Raw genomic sequence first — 16,398 nt, forward strand, 5'->3', positions numbered from 1 at the left:
AAAAAAATTGCCCAGGTAATCGATTAACCATTGGCATAATCGATTAAATCAGTGAAAATTTTGTTTTTAGGCAGCAGAGTGGTTTCGACTTTTTAGGACACATGCATGCATTACAACAGATTTATCGAGACATTTATAATCACAGAAATAGGTTAATCAAGAGATATAATTTTGCATTTTCAATATATATCATTCAAACATGAAACACATAGGCATATAGAGGCAAGACAATTAATGCAAACAACTAAACAATTTTTAAACAAGATATTGTTCTTCAAGCATTCCTAGTTCTCTCCTTAGAACATAGAAAGTATCCCTGGGAAGGGGCTTGGTGAAAATATCTGCTAACTGTTTAGATGTTTCCACAAATTCAAGAACACAATCACCTTTTTGTACATGGTCACGCAAAAAATGATGTCTAATTTCTATATGCTTTGTTCTAGAATGCAAAACGGGATTCTTGGATAGGTTAATGGCACTTGTATTATCGCATTTTATTGGGATCTTTTCAAGTTTAAGACCAAAGTCCTTAAGTTGCTGCTTCATCCAAAGGATTTGAGCGCAACACACACCAGCGGCAATGTATTCCGCTTCAGCGGTGGACAAAGCAACACAGGCTTGCTTCTTGCTGTGCCATGCTACTAATGAACTGCCCAATAGGTGGCAAGTACCACTAGTGCTTTTCCGATCCAACTTACATCCGGCGAAATCGGAATCGGAATAACCCACCAAGGATAGTGAGGCATCCCGAGGATACCATAATCCCATGTTAATAGTTCCTTTTAGATATCTCATGATTCTTTTAACAGTTATATAGTGTGATTCTCTAGGTGATGATTGATATCTCGCACACATGCATACACTGAACATGATATCAGGTCTACTTGCAGTTAAGTAAAGTAAAGACCCAATCATACCACGATACTTCGTTACCTCGATTGCTTTTCCTTTCTCATCTTTGTCTAAGTAGCAAGCAGATGCCATAGGTGTGGAAGCTTCCTTACATTTGTCCATTTCAAATTTCTTGAGTAGCTCTTTGCAGTATTTCGCCTGATGGATGAATATCCCACTTTCTAGCTGCTTTATCTGCAATCCTAGAAAGAATGTGAGTTCTCCCATCATAGACATTTCGAACTCCCCCTGCATCATCTCAGAAAATTCTCTACACAAGATATCATTAGTAGATCCAAATATTATGTCATCTACATAGATTTGTACAAGCAGAACATGATTTTCTGATTTTCTAATAAAAAGCGTTGTGTCAACCAAGCCTCTCTCGAACCCTTTTTCTAAAAGAAAGGTACTAAGTCTGTCATACCAAGCTCTAGGAGCTTGTTTGAGACCATATAGTGCCTTTTTAAGTTTGTAAACATGGTTCGGATATTTAAAATTTTCAAAACCAGGCGGTTGGTCAACATAAACTTCTTCTTGAATGTATCCATTCAGGAAGGCGCTTTTTACATCCATTTGAAAAAGTTTGAAATTCATTAAAGATGCAAAGGAAAGAAGCATCCTGATGGCCTCTAATCTGGCTACAGGAGCGTAGGTTTCGTCATAATCGATACCCTCCTCCTGGTTGTAGCCTTTGGCCACCAAACGTGCTTTATTTCGAATTATTAAGCCAGATTCATCAAGTTTATTTCTGAAGACCCATCGAGTACCAATTACGGGATGATCATTAGGTTTGGGGACCAAGTCCCACACATTATTACGCTCAAACTGGTTTAGCTCTTCTTGCATAGCTATACCCCAGTGTACATCCTCAATGGCCTCATCAACGGTCTTAGGCTCAATTTGCGATACAAAAGCTACAAAATTACAGAAATTTCGTAAGGAACTACGGGTTACCACTCCCGTAGATATGTCACCTATAACTTTATCAATTGGGTGAGCTTTCTTTGTTTTCCACACGGTAGGCATGTCTGAGTGCTCTTGAGGTTCGATTTGACCTTCATCATTGGCTCCTTTTTCATTATCCATGTCCTTGGAGTATGCTTCTTCCAAAGCACCTGCAACATCATCAGAAACGACCTTTCTCTTCTCTTTTGGAGAAGATTCGTCAAACTGTACATGGATAGACTCTTCAACTTGCATTAAATATTTGTTAAAGACTCTGAAAGCTTTGCTATGAATCGAGTATCCCAAAAATATTCCCTCATCGGCTTTAGAGTCGAATTTCCCTAAGGCCCGCTTTCCATTATTTAATATAAAACATTTGCAACCGAAAGCGTGAAGATGGGATATATTTGGTTTGCGGCCTTTTAAAAGTTCATAAGGAGTTTTGTTCAAGTTTGGCCTTAAGAGTACTCGATTTATAACATAGCATGCAGTATGAACTGCATCAGCCCAGAAGTACTTGGGGGTATTACTTTCGTTAAGCATGGTTCTCGCTAATTCTTCTAAAACACGATTTTTCCTCTCTACAACTCCATTTTGTTGTGGAGTGCGAGGAGCAGAGAACTGATGCAAAATGCCATGCTTATCACAGAATTTGTCGAACTGAAAGTTCTCAAATTCTCCCCCGTGATCACTTCGTATATATATTATTTTTAGGTTAAGTTGGTTTTGGATTTGCTTGGCAAGATTTTTAAAATTTTTGAACGCGTCGCTTTTTGATGATAAAAACAATGTCCATGTAAATCTAGAGAAATCATCAACAATAACTAGAGCGTAGTAACTACCACCAAAACTCATGATTTGTGATGGTCCAAACAAGTCCATATGGAGTAGCTCCAAAGGTCTTGAAGTGGATATCACATTTTTATTTTTAAAAGAGTTTTTGGTTTGTTTACACTTTTGACAAGTGTCACAAATTTCTTTAGTTTTAAAATTCAATTTTGGTAGCCCCTCAACTAGTTCGTTTGATGATAATTTATCTAGATGCTTTATATGGATATGTGCAACACGTCTATGCCATAGCCAGATGTCATCTTCTTTAGAAATAAAGCATTTTGAAAATAATGTAGTGACATCGTCCAAATTAACCATGTAAATATTATTTATACGGTGACCAACAAATTTAACGTTATTAGATAAAATATCACGAATGACACAACAATCAGAATCGAAGGATACACGATTACCTTTATCGCAGAGTTGGCTTATACTCAACAAGTTATGTTCTAGTCCTTCAACATAAAGGACATTATCAATCAGAGTTTGGGATGAGTTACCAACTGTTCCTGTGCCGAGTATCTTTCCCTTGTTGTTGTCTCCATAAGTGACGTATCCTTTTCCTTTAAGTGAGAGATCCAGGAAATTTGATCTATCACCTGTCATATGCCTCGAACACCCACTATCTAAGTACCATTTTTGTCCATGTGTTCGGAGACATACCTGCAAAATAGATTACTTACTTTTCTCAGGTACCCAATTTATGTTGGGTCCTTTTCTGTTAGTGATTAGGGAATCATCTCCCTTCTTTTTCCATACATAAACTCCGCTAGGTATACCATACTTTTTGATATAGCATGAATGATAAGTATGACCATATGTGTTACAATAAAAACAAGTAGGAGAATGCTTATGATATTTGTTTTTAGCTTGAGCTACCGGTTTTCTATATGGTCGCTTCTTTTTAGCAGTGCGAGTATAACCTAGACCAGTTCGATCACCAACATTTCTAGTTTGATTAAGCAGGTTATCTAATTGCAGTTTACTGTTTGTGAGACGTGTGAGTTTTTCATTTAGTTTAAAATTGTCCTCTTGCAAAGTCTCGCAAGTCTCACAGACAGGTTTTTGACATAAGTTACTAGCAGAGCAGTTACATGAACTACAAGAATAGATGAGATCTAAAGTTTCATTTTCCAGTTTTAATTCATCTAATTCTTTTTGTAATTGGCTTATTTTTTGTTCGTTTATCAGGATTATCCTTTTCCTATCAATGTTAATTCTAGCCAATTTCTTTAATTCATCATGCAACTCGACATAAGCATCATACAATACATCATAAGGAGGTGAATCATCCGAAGTGGATGAGGTGTCAGAATATACCTCATCATTGCCCTTGCATGAGTCTGAATTTGTATCGATGTCAGATCTGGCCATCAGACACAGCTTTGCTGACTCCTCCTCACTTGAGGTGCTTGATGTCGACTCCTCCTCAGGTACATCCCAAACGATGTAAGCTTTCTTGGATTTGAAGTCCCTGGGAGTGCTCTTTTCTGAATCAACCTTCTTTAGGTAGGTTGGACACTGAAACCTCATGTGCCCTACTTTTCCACACTCATGGCAAGTGAAGCGATCCTTGTTATTCTTGCCTTTACTGGTTGACTCTTTCGCTTCCTTCTTTTGAAACTTTTTGAGTCCTCCTTTTCTTTTAATGAATTTGCTAAATTTTCGGACTAGGAGACCCATAGTTTCATCATCTAGATCGGAATCAGATTCATCATCAATTTTCTCTTCTTTGTCTTTGGAGGTCGTGGCCTTCAATGTGATGCTCTTCTTCTTCCGGTCTGATTCTTCATTCATGGTCAAGCGACCCAACTCCATTTCATGCTCTTGAAGTTTTCCAAATAAAGTAGCTAAAGGCATAGAATCTAAATCTTTAGACTCAACAATTGCAGTCACCTTTGGTTGCCATCTCCTGTCAAGACAACGCAAAACTTTATTAGTTAGTTCACCTCTAGCAAATGATTTATCGAGAGCAACTAAATGGTTGACAATATGAGTGAATCGCTTTTGCATATCACATATTGATTCGCTTGGTAACATGCGAAACAACTCATATTCGTGGGTCAGCGCGTTCAGTCTTGCGCGCTTGACTTCGCTAGTGCCTTCGTGAGTCACTTGTAAAGTGTCCCACATTTCTTTCGCATTATGGCACTGCGAGACCCTAAAGAATTCATCATATGATAGGGCCGATGTGATGATGTTTTTGGCGCGCAGGTTATGCTGGACCTTTTTGCGCTCATCATCGGTCCATAAACTTTTCGGTTTATCTTTAGGTTGATCGTCCACAAGATGTTGTGGAACGTAAGGGCCGTTGACTACGGATTCCCAAATATCCGAGTCTATGGCCTCAATAAAAATTTGCATGCGCACTTTCCAGTAGGCATACCCTTCACCACTGAATATTGGTGGTCGATTAATGGATGACCCATCACCACCAAATGGATTTGAAGAACCCATTCCTTTTCCCTTTAGGATCACGAATACGCGGTTGAGCTAGCACTTCGTACTAGCTCTGATACCACTTGTTAGGTATCAGTGGTTACAATACACCTAGAAGGGGGGGGGGGTTGAATAGGTGTCGCGGTTAGAATTACCGCTTTTCGCAAATCAACACTTAATGCTGAATCAACCCTATTTAATCGATTAAGGAGAAAAGGATGAATCACCCCTAATTAATCGATTAGAGTAGGAAGATAATCGATTAATTGAACAATCTTAATCGATTAACAAAAAACAGTTTTAATCAATTAACAGAAACAATTTTAATCGATTAACAGAAACAGGATAATCGATTAACACAGCAATATTAATCGATTAAACAGAACCAGTAAGCAATTACAGAAACGATTAAATGCGAAACAAATAACCGATAACAGAACGAATACAGAGCTTACAAATTTGTATATCAGAATAGCTTGCAATACAACAAAAGAACAGAACATATCAATTGAATTCAATATATCAATTAATCGATTGAAAACAGTAAAGAGAGAGAGAGAAAACAAATCTTGCAACGCGAATTTTTATCCTTGTTCGTTTGTTGTCCACTGCAAACTACATCCAGGCTTCCCGACTGACTTGGGAGATTTCCTTCACTATAATCGAATCAATGTAATTTACAAACACATTATCCAATTACAACACTTAGCAAATGACAAGAAATCAAAGAAACTATCCAATGGTTTGACTCCCTTCCTACCGATAAAGAAAACGTTTCTTTCGGCGTAGCCCCAGCCAAAGAATCTCTCGTTCTTTCCTTTTCTTACACTCTAAGCTATGAAGAAACACACAATCTCTACTGGTGATACGACACCAAGAGATTCCCTTTCACAACAATTACACAAGAATTACAAGAGTAATATTAAGCTATACCTAAGCTCAAATACAACATGAAGGCTTTACTCTAATGCACATTTAACACAAACACATGTGAAATGACAAGTATTAGTTATGAAAACAGAAGTTACAGAATCATAAAATTCATGAAAAAACGCATCAAAATATGCATGAACATGTGAGGGAAAACGTGAGAGATTATAACATGAAATGCACTCAATCCTAAAGCAAGGAATCTCTCATTTCTAAACTCACTAATGCAATTAACAAATAGATGCAGCAATTAACACGTAGAATGCTCTAACTCTCTAATAAATGCAACATGCAACTTATGAGATTAATTCTGAAAACGCAGTTTATAAAGAATCAGTCCAGAACCCCAGATAATCGATTAAATACCTTCTTAATCGATTAACGGGACTAAAAATCATAACTGATTCTGTTTTTCAGTTTTTCAGTTTTAACAACTTAAAAATCAGTTAGGTTAATCGATTAACGTAAACCTTTAATCGATTAACTGCATTACAAAAACGTGTTCCAGTGGCAACCACTTTACACAGCAGTTGGGTTAATCGATTAAAGGTATGGTTAATCGATTAACACTAAATAAAATATGTATTTTCAAATAGAAAACATCAAATATGTTATGCACTTAGATAATACATGTTTGACACTTAGTTTTATGCCTAGAATGCATATATACATGTATTTATGTAATGCATGAACATATTATCAAATGAACATATCTCATGGATGAAATGATTTAAAGATAAATGCATATGAGACATGTTTTAGGTGCCCTAAGCCTTCGACTCAACTTAAACTAGAAACTAGTCTAAGCCTAGTACCAAATAAAAGACTCAAGCACGTTGGATTGTTGGTTATCTTCAAGCACTTTTAGGCACACGTTGTCCTCATCAAAACCATGACGTTCAAGGAGAGCTTTCCAAAGTGTTCCTCTTGACATGCACACTTTCAATATTTTTCTCTATTTTTTCTTTATTTTAGGGACATTTTTGTCATTTGAATCATAACATCACTATCTTCTCATTTTCTATCCAACCAAACAAAAGAGAAAGAAAAAAATACTTTTTATATTCATTTTCTCTCATTCTCTTATACCAAATATCACTAAAATCTACTATATTTCTCATCTTTCTCTTTTTCAACAAATCGAGCAATACCATTATATGTCAAATACGGCTAAAACATTTGTACTATTATATACCAAATATAGCTAAAACTAAATTAGTTAGTAATGCTATAACTCACCATACAAAAGATCAGGAACTACAACAAAAAACGATGTTGGTTTATCACCCCAACATCCAAATAACCCATCCCAGTTCTCATCTTTGACCAACTATGGCCCTAATTAAATATAAAAAACTATCAGTGAAACCAATAATATTTATCCATGGTAATACATTTATCAATCTAACATGTAAAATGTCAATTTCATGTGTTTGTTTAAAACTCTTAAGTTAGAAGAATGTATTTATTATGATTCAAACTTAAAAATAAGACATCACAACCATCAAACTTTAAACCAAAAATGCTACTAAAGCAACCAAATATTTGGGGGGAAATGTGCAAATTAAAGGATATCTTTAATAGAAGAGAAAAAAATGATATCCAGAAAATATAGCGACACAATTATGAATGGTTGAAGACAGTAATGTACACAAATACTATGAATATCAACAATACAATTAAGATAAAACTAAAGCTCATTCATCTAAGAGAATATACTCGTTCCATATTTCAAGAGAATCCCAACAAATGTCGTGAAAAATAATAGTGTTTGTTACAAAAGCATGGTTGAATATGGGAAAATCAATAACAACAGTTACTACAAAAAGTGTTGTTGAATGTGAGAATCATTAAATTAACAACACTTACGACAAACGTACTCTTGATTTACCTAAAATTTATAGAGTTTATATATGAAGCATTGTTGAATCTATAGCTCAGATCTCTACATAACATTTAATAGCATTTAAACACACAAATTATATTAAATGTGTGTTCGTAAATCTCAATTTTGGCATAGCGTCGTGCAAATTTCATTTGAATTATTTTCCAAGTAAAGAATATTATTTAATCTAAAATGATTAAGTCATCTGAATTTCTTTTATTCACACTAGCATGTCGACCTGTACTCCATGTTTGTCAACCCACAATCTTATTTTTCTGATATCAAGTATATGCTAAAAGTTTTTATAAATTTCTCATCTCGTGCCTACAAATTTCTCAAAATTTCTAGAAGTTAAAGAAATGTATCAAATCCAATTAAATTTCATTCATTTTTATGTTTTATGCAACATGTATGTTACAAAATCATTTGCAACTTGTGTTACAAAATTATTAACAACTTGTGTTACAAAATAGACAAACATAAGAATATTGGATATAGTAAAGGGTAGAATTAGTATATAAAAATTACGCATGTTCAATTATATATTTTTCTCTTAATCATGTTTTAACTTTATATATTAGTATAGATTAACATCTTCAAGTTATGGTTCTCCTAGGCTTCATTTTTGCCAATGTCGGAAAGCATTTGAAAGCTGACGAAGATTATCAATTTAAAGACCAAAGAAGATATAGAAAAATAACTAATTATTTCTACAAGACTTAGCCACATTAGATTGTTCTTAGCTTCTTATAATGTTGGAACTTGCTTTTTTGTAGGCATTAGTGTAGAATTTTGAGTGTGAAATAAAAAAAACTCACAAGTCCCACACAAGAGAAATTAAAAAAAAAACAACAACTTACAAGTCCCATGTAGGATAGATGAGAACTTGGAAAAATCTCATGCTATAAATAAAAACTTCATCCCTTCATATTTTCTTGTCCCAAATTGAGTTCTCTATTCCCGAATTTCTTCTTTCTCCTTCATAATCTATGCCGACGTATTTCCGGCATACTTCTTTCTCTCTTTTTCTGTGGTACTATAATTGACACATATAACTAAATTGTGGAAATTTCGAGAATTGATAGTGATAATGAGAGTGTAGGAAAATATATTTGGCATGGGTAGCCATTGTATGGGAATTTCGAGAATTGAGATTGGTAGCCATATTCTGGTGGGTTTATTTGAGATTGGTTCTTGCAATAGAGTAAGAATTCGATAACATATAGCTGAGCTATTTTATCTTGGTAATAGCATGATTGATAGTCTGTTTGTATATTTCGGATAGTGACACAAAACGTCTTAAAGCTACGGTAACAACAATTTTTAGACGTTTCCTACTACAATGACATTTGTATAAAATATTATTGGATTGAACAACTTTGACCTTAGCAAACCATTTCGATTTGATGGAACTAATTTCAAACGGTGACAACATAAGATGAAATTTTTTCTCACCATGAGAAAACTTGCCCAAGTTCTAAAAACTATTGTCTCAACGGTGCTAGAAAAAAGCTAAAAAAAAGAGGAAGATAAACTAGCTATTGATATAGCTCTCTGGAAAGATAATAATTACATATGTAAGAATTTCATTCTGACCGGATTGTATACGATCTCTATGATTACTATAGCCTATAAAAGTCTACGAAATTAATTTGATATGCACTTGAGGAAAATATGATACTGAGAATGTTGTGACTAAAATGTATGATGTTAGTTGATACCTCAAGTATCAGATCACAAATGATAAATCAGTAGAGTCTTAATTCCATGAGATATAGAGATTTTCTTATAAAATCATTTATGATGGTATGCCCATAGAGAGTTAAACTCGTAAGTAGAGTCTATGAATGTGTATTCATTGGGTATGTTGTAAACAACAAGGTGTATAAGTTTTATGATCTTATCGCAAAAGTGATCATAGAGTCTAAGGATGATGACTTCAATGAAAATAAATTCCCTTTTAAATTGAGAAATATTGGGGGAACATCAGCTAGTCACATAGTTGTGATTAATGATAATGATAAAAATTAAGGGATGGAATAGAACCTAGAAGAAATAAGATAACATGAATTACTAAAGAGTATGGACCTAATTACATGGTCTATATATTAGAAGATGGTCCATCTAATCTCAAAGAAGTTTTTACTTCTTTGAATGTTAATTTGTGGCAAGATGCCATAAATGATGACATGGATTCTCTAGAGTCTAACAAGACCTAACATTTAGTTGACTTGCCTTCTGGTTGAAAACCTATAGTTGTTAGTGTGTATTGAAAAAGAAACTAAAACTCGATGGCACATTAGATAAATACAAGGCTCACATTGTAGCTAAGATTTTTAGGCATATGGATAATATAGATTTCTTCAACACCTTTTCACTTGTGACTAGAATAACATCCATTACAGTACTAATATTGCTCGATGTGATACATGATTTAGTATTATGTCAAATGAATGTTAAGACCGCCTTTTTAAATGGTGATTTGGAAGAAGAAATATATATGGAACAACCTAAAGGTTTTAATCCATGGACAACAAAAATAAGGTTTGCAAGTTAGATATGTCATTGTATGGTGTTAAGCAAGCACCTAAACAATGACATAAAAAAATTGAGAATTTAATTGTTTCGAATGAGTTTAAGGTGAATGAAATTGACAAATGCATTTATTGCAAATCGGACATTGGAGAGGCAAGTGTAATCCTTCATATAAATATTACTATGTCAAAAGAAGGAATTTCTTTATATCAATCTCACTATGTGGAGAAGATCTTAAAGAAATATAAATACTGTGACTTTAAATCTACTAGTATACCATATCATTCAAGTGTAAAACTTTTTAGGAACACTAGTAAAGGTAAAAGATAACCTGAGTATGCTAGCATCATTGACAACATTCACTATGCTACTAATTGCACTAGACTTGTTGTAGGATTATTATGCAGATTTACCAATAAACCTAGTATGGAGCATTAATATGCCATAGAAAGAGTAATGAGGTATCTTAAGAAACCAATAAACATTAGATTACATTATTAAAGGTTTCCAACTGTTATAAAAGGATTTAGTGATGCTGGTTGAAATACTCTTTCACATGATTCGAAAGCAACTAGTGGCTATATATTTAACATAGTTGGTAGAGATGTTTCCTGGAAGTCAAAGAAACAAACTATTTTAGCTCAATCAACTATGGAAGCTAAGATGATAGCACTAGCAAAGCTAGTGAAGAAGCAAGTTGGCTGAGAAGCTTGCTTGCAATGATTCCCCTATGGGAAAAATTAATATCAGTTGTGTTGATCCATTGTGATAGTATTGTAACTATTACAAAGATTTAGAACCATTTTTATAACGGTATGTAACAACAAATATGTCGTAACCATAACACTGTTAGAGAGTTATTCTCTATAAGAGCTGTTAGAGTGGATCACGTACGCATTGAGAATAACTTAGCATATCCCTTGACGAAAGGATTAGCTACAGAGAAAGTCCATAATACTTCTAAGAGTATGAGACCATTGCCCTTAGAACGAAGATCACTCATGATGGCACCCGACCTAACTGACTGGAGATCCCAAGAAATAGGTTCAATAGGTAATAACAAGTTATGAAGTAATATAAAAATGAACATGCTTTAAAATTATAAGGAGCATGATTCTTACACTAGATGTAGGAATGATTTAAACTCTTAATGAGATTTATAATCCAATTAGAATGAAGTACCTAGAATACAAGAATACTATGGATAGACCCATCTATGTGAATGTGAAAGTGGGGACCACTATCTATGAAATTTGGGGTATAAATTTCTAGAGCGTTTACTATACTAGGATAGATGTGTATGGCCTTTAATGCACGAACTTTATAGTATACACATTTGAAATGGTTGTGTGTGGTTTGATTTTGGAGATAGAGTTCAAGACTACGAGTCCCTCTAGTAAAATCTGGATCTTATTCACCGTGCAAAGGTTAAAGTCGTATGACATCTTTGTTTATGCACAATCTTATTGATACCATATAAATTCCTAGAAATCGTTTTTGAATTTCAAGTGGGGGATTGTTGAAACTTGATTTTTTGCAAGCATTAGTGGAGACTTTTAAGTGTGAAATAAAAAACTCATAAGTCTCACATAAGAGGAATTTAAAAAAAATCAACTCACAAGTCTCACATAGGATAGATGGAGAATTTAGAAAAAATCTCATGCTATAAATAGAAGTCTCATCCCTTCATATTTTCATGTCCCATGTTGAGTTCTCTATTCCTCAACTTCTTCTTTCTCTCTCATAACCTTTGCTGTCACATTTTCGGTAAACTTATCCCTCTTTCTTTCTGTGGTACAAGAATTGGCACAAGTAGTCAAATTGTGGGAATTTCGAGAACTTGTATTGATAGTCAGATTGCGGGAAAGTAAAATTGGCACATATAGTCATATTATGGGCATTTCGAGAATTGACATTGGTAGTCCTATTGTGGTAGGTGTCTTTAGAGATCGTTTCTTTTTGTGTAGTAAGAATTCGATAATAGAGAACTAGGTTGTTTTATCCTAGAGACGACATAGTTGATAGTCTGCTTGAAAATTTTGGAAACTATCACGAATCTTCTTAAAGAGAGCGATCTAGTTATGACTTAGCCAATATCTATCTTTTTGTGTCATATATAATTGTTGCAAGATACGATAACAACATATACAGACAAAAACATTACCCTAGATTATGTCATATAGAGTTGTTTATTGACCATGAAGAACTTGCCCAATCTTTTATATTTTTGCTTCACTTCTCATTAGAGGATGTTATATTCTAGTGCCAACATCAGTCAAAATTTTCCGGACAGTGGGAATGAGATCTATAAGAATATCGATCGCCTCGAAGGTCAACCTAACTAAGGAAAAAGACGACAACAACATGACAGGGCCAAGTATGCACCTACTATGTCGAAAAATAGTTCTTCAAGCTAAAGATAAGGCCATCCCGCCAAAGTAGAGGACATATCACATTGCCCACATGATAAAGATAGACCAACTCCACAACACTATATAGGTCATTAATAAATACATGTCATATGTAATGATGACATACCTCTATGTCCAAATTAGTCCACCCTACAATATATGTAGGCGAATATAAAGAATTGTCCATTTCTCTCTAATTTACACCTATAATATTGATCTAGCATCAGAGTCCCTTTTTAGGTTCTCACCTAAGGTTGTCCAATATCAGCATTTGCTCAGTTCAGCAAAGCAACCCAAGTTCCGATCATCCTCTTTCTACAACCAAGAACATATTGAATATAATCCTTCATAAAGGATATTTGGACAAACAAAACCCATTCTTAATCTCTCTTCTGAACTCATAATTCTCCATCATTTTTAACAATCATCTTCTACCTTCTATAGTTCCACTCATGGTCCATCCACCGATGTATTCTGCAAATCCTTCATGACCCTTATCCATTTTCAAACTCCTCCAAGACCACGACTATGATTGGTGTTACTTTGATAAGGTAAAGAAAGCATCAACTACTAGTAAGAATAGTCATTAGAAGAGAAAAATGGACAACCTAACTATTTTCAATTAGGTTGTCCTTCAGACTTAAGTCATTCCAAATAAAAAGATACAACATACTTGATTTACTAAAAAATAAAGGACAACAAAACATAGGAAAAATTTCTCCCTATTAATTTTTTAGGAAGGGGATCCACTTACTCCAAGAGTAAGTTTAAAAAACTTACTCGACATCTTAACCACCAATTCTTGGGAAATCCAATAGTTTGAATTAATGAGTAGATCTATACCATTAGATTTCTCTAAAATTGATGCCAAGTGCATTGTTATGACTTGTGTCATTGCATTGCCCCTACACCAACATTGTTGTGCTAGTGGCCTTGTGATCATGCTAATTATCCTTGCCTGTGCCAAGTTGATTGATTTTGGGGCAATTTTTTTAAATCTCTTGTTCAATATTAGATATGAGGGGATGAGTTGAAAATGTGTCTCACTTATGATTCTTCATTCTATCCATATCCATTAGTAATGAGACTCTCCATTTGTTGGAGGCTCCCAATTGCGAACTAGTCCAACATTTCCAAAATATAAATAATAATAAAAATGAACACAATTGGTTAGTAGATTACCTTTATGTATCTTTTTTCTGACTTTCTATATTCAAAAATCTTTTTAGATATCCTTTTTGAGTTTACATGCAGTCTCGCTTTGAATATGAGAACATCTGACTTCATCAACGTTACATTTACGTTTCTCATGCTCAAAACATTTGTAATATTTGTCAGTAGTATTGGTTTAATATTTTAAAAGACAATCATTTTAAAAGTTTTGGCATTGTAAAATGAAGCTATCCAATTTTATGGAAGAAATATATTTTATACCCATATTATCATATAGATTGCAATATATGTAGCTTTTATTATGGATTTATAGGTTTAGTTGTATTCTTTAGTCTTGAGAATGTGGGTTATGGATGGATGTTAGCTGATATGGAATCTTCTAGTGTCACCCAAGAAATGCTTGGGAGCGTTGGGGTAGGTACCTGAAAAGGTTCTCCGACAGTCAAGTTAGTATATGAGAGATATGGAATGTAAGAGAATATTACCAAGAGACAGAGAGTAAGTAAGCAAGTGAGTAAGTAAACATATTATGGGAGGAGCCCTTATTTATAGTGTTGAGGTAAGGGAAATATTCCCTTGTATATGCAATGGGCCTAGTCGATTGAAAGGACTTGTTAGATTTGCTTCTGAACAAGCATAAGTTGCTTTTCCTATGTCACGCGGCTCTGGCAGGTTAGTACTTTATGGATAGTTCACTTATAGTACGTGATTGATCAAGTAGTCATATTGCATGTCTATCTTGTCATCTTATTGAAAGTATTGTAGCGTGTAGTAACATGCGGCATGTTGCAAAGGTCTGTATTGTTCAGATAATGTGATAGTCTTGTCTAAGTGGCATAATAGTAGGCATAGGAAGTGGTTCTTGTGATGTCTTGCCGTTACTGTCTGGTTTACAAAGCATCCGTCTAGATATATGGTTGTCTGGTTATGACCCAAAAGAATTTAGTGTGTATTCATCTTGTTCGGCCTCCGATGGATCCTTACAAATATTTCCCGGTTATGATATCTCATTTCTATAGTGGGATGGAACAAGTTGGTTAGAAATTTGTAAGTTTATTATTTTTTATATTTCTAGAATCGTATGTTAGATATGATGATTTCTATTATAGCAAAAACAAAAAAATTAAACGAGGATCTTTTTGCATCATTTTATATAGAGTTAATTACACTCGTACCTCTAAGTTTAAGTGAAAGTATACAAATGACCCTTCTATTTTTTTACTTACAGAAATCACCCATATTTATGTAATGAATGGATTCTGATGTGTTATTCCTCAATACTATATTGTTTATATACACAAAATTTGTTCATAAAATCTAAACAAATTTGTTGACATATAACCTTTAGATTTGATTTTAGGATAATAACAACCTAATCAATCTAAACCTAATCAATCGACTACTATATGCTTTGTCCGTTCATGAAACACTATATTTTTAGCAATGTGCAAGGCCGCTTGACTATCAAAGTTAAGAATCATAGGCTTGGTATGAGCGATGCTAATGTTGGAAAAAATCCATTTTAACCATTGAAGCTCACATATAGTAGTTTCCATGGACCGATGCTCAACTTCAGTCGACGATCGAGAAATAGTGTGTTGTTTCTTTATTTTCCAAGAGATAAGGGATTGACCAAATTAGACCAACCATTAGTAAAGGAGCAACGTGTAAGAGGACAACTAGCCCAGTCTGAGTCATAGCATCCATGAAGCTGGAGATCACAGTAGTGAGAAAGAAATATGCCTAGGTCGCGATTGCCCTTGAGAAATCGAACAACTCTAAGGGCAGTTTCCCAATGCTTAATTCGAGGCTCCTGCATGAATTAAGATAGCGTGTGAACGCTGAATGAAAGCTCTGGGCATGTGAAACATAGATAAATATGTCGCCCAATAATTCTGCGACAGTGTTCAGGGTTGACAAGTGGAGGTATAGTAGCAAGAGACAATCAATGATTTTGTTCAAATGGGATGGCCAACTTCATAAATAATATTGAGCGTATACTTATGCTGATAGAGAAAACCTGTAGGATTGTGAGCAACCTCAATACACAGAATATACTTCAATGTGCTAAGATCTTTCATGTGGATGCATACATTAAGGTAGGTTTTAAACTATTTGATGGATGAAGAATCATTACCAACAATGACTAGATCGTCGACATAAACAAGAACAACAAGTTGAACCTCCTTTTGATGCAAGGTGAACATAGAATAATCAAGACATGATTACTTAAATCCGTAGGATACAAGTGCATGAGACAATTTAGTGAACCAACAATGCGGAGCTTGCTTTAAATCGTACAACAATTTTTGAAGTTTACAGACCATGTTTCGATTGGAAACAAAAAACCCA

The sequence above is a fragment of the Lupinus angustifolius genome, chromosome LG20, assembly GCF_001865875.1.
Source record: "Lupinus angustifolius cultivar Tanjil chromosome LG20, LupAngTanjil_v1.0, whole genome shotgun sequence".
Lineage (NCBI taxonomy): Eukaryota > Viridiplantae > Streptophyta > Magnoliopsida > Fabales > Fabaceae > Lupinus > Lupinus angustifolius.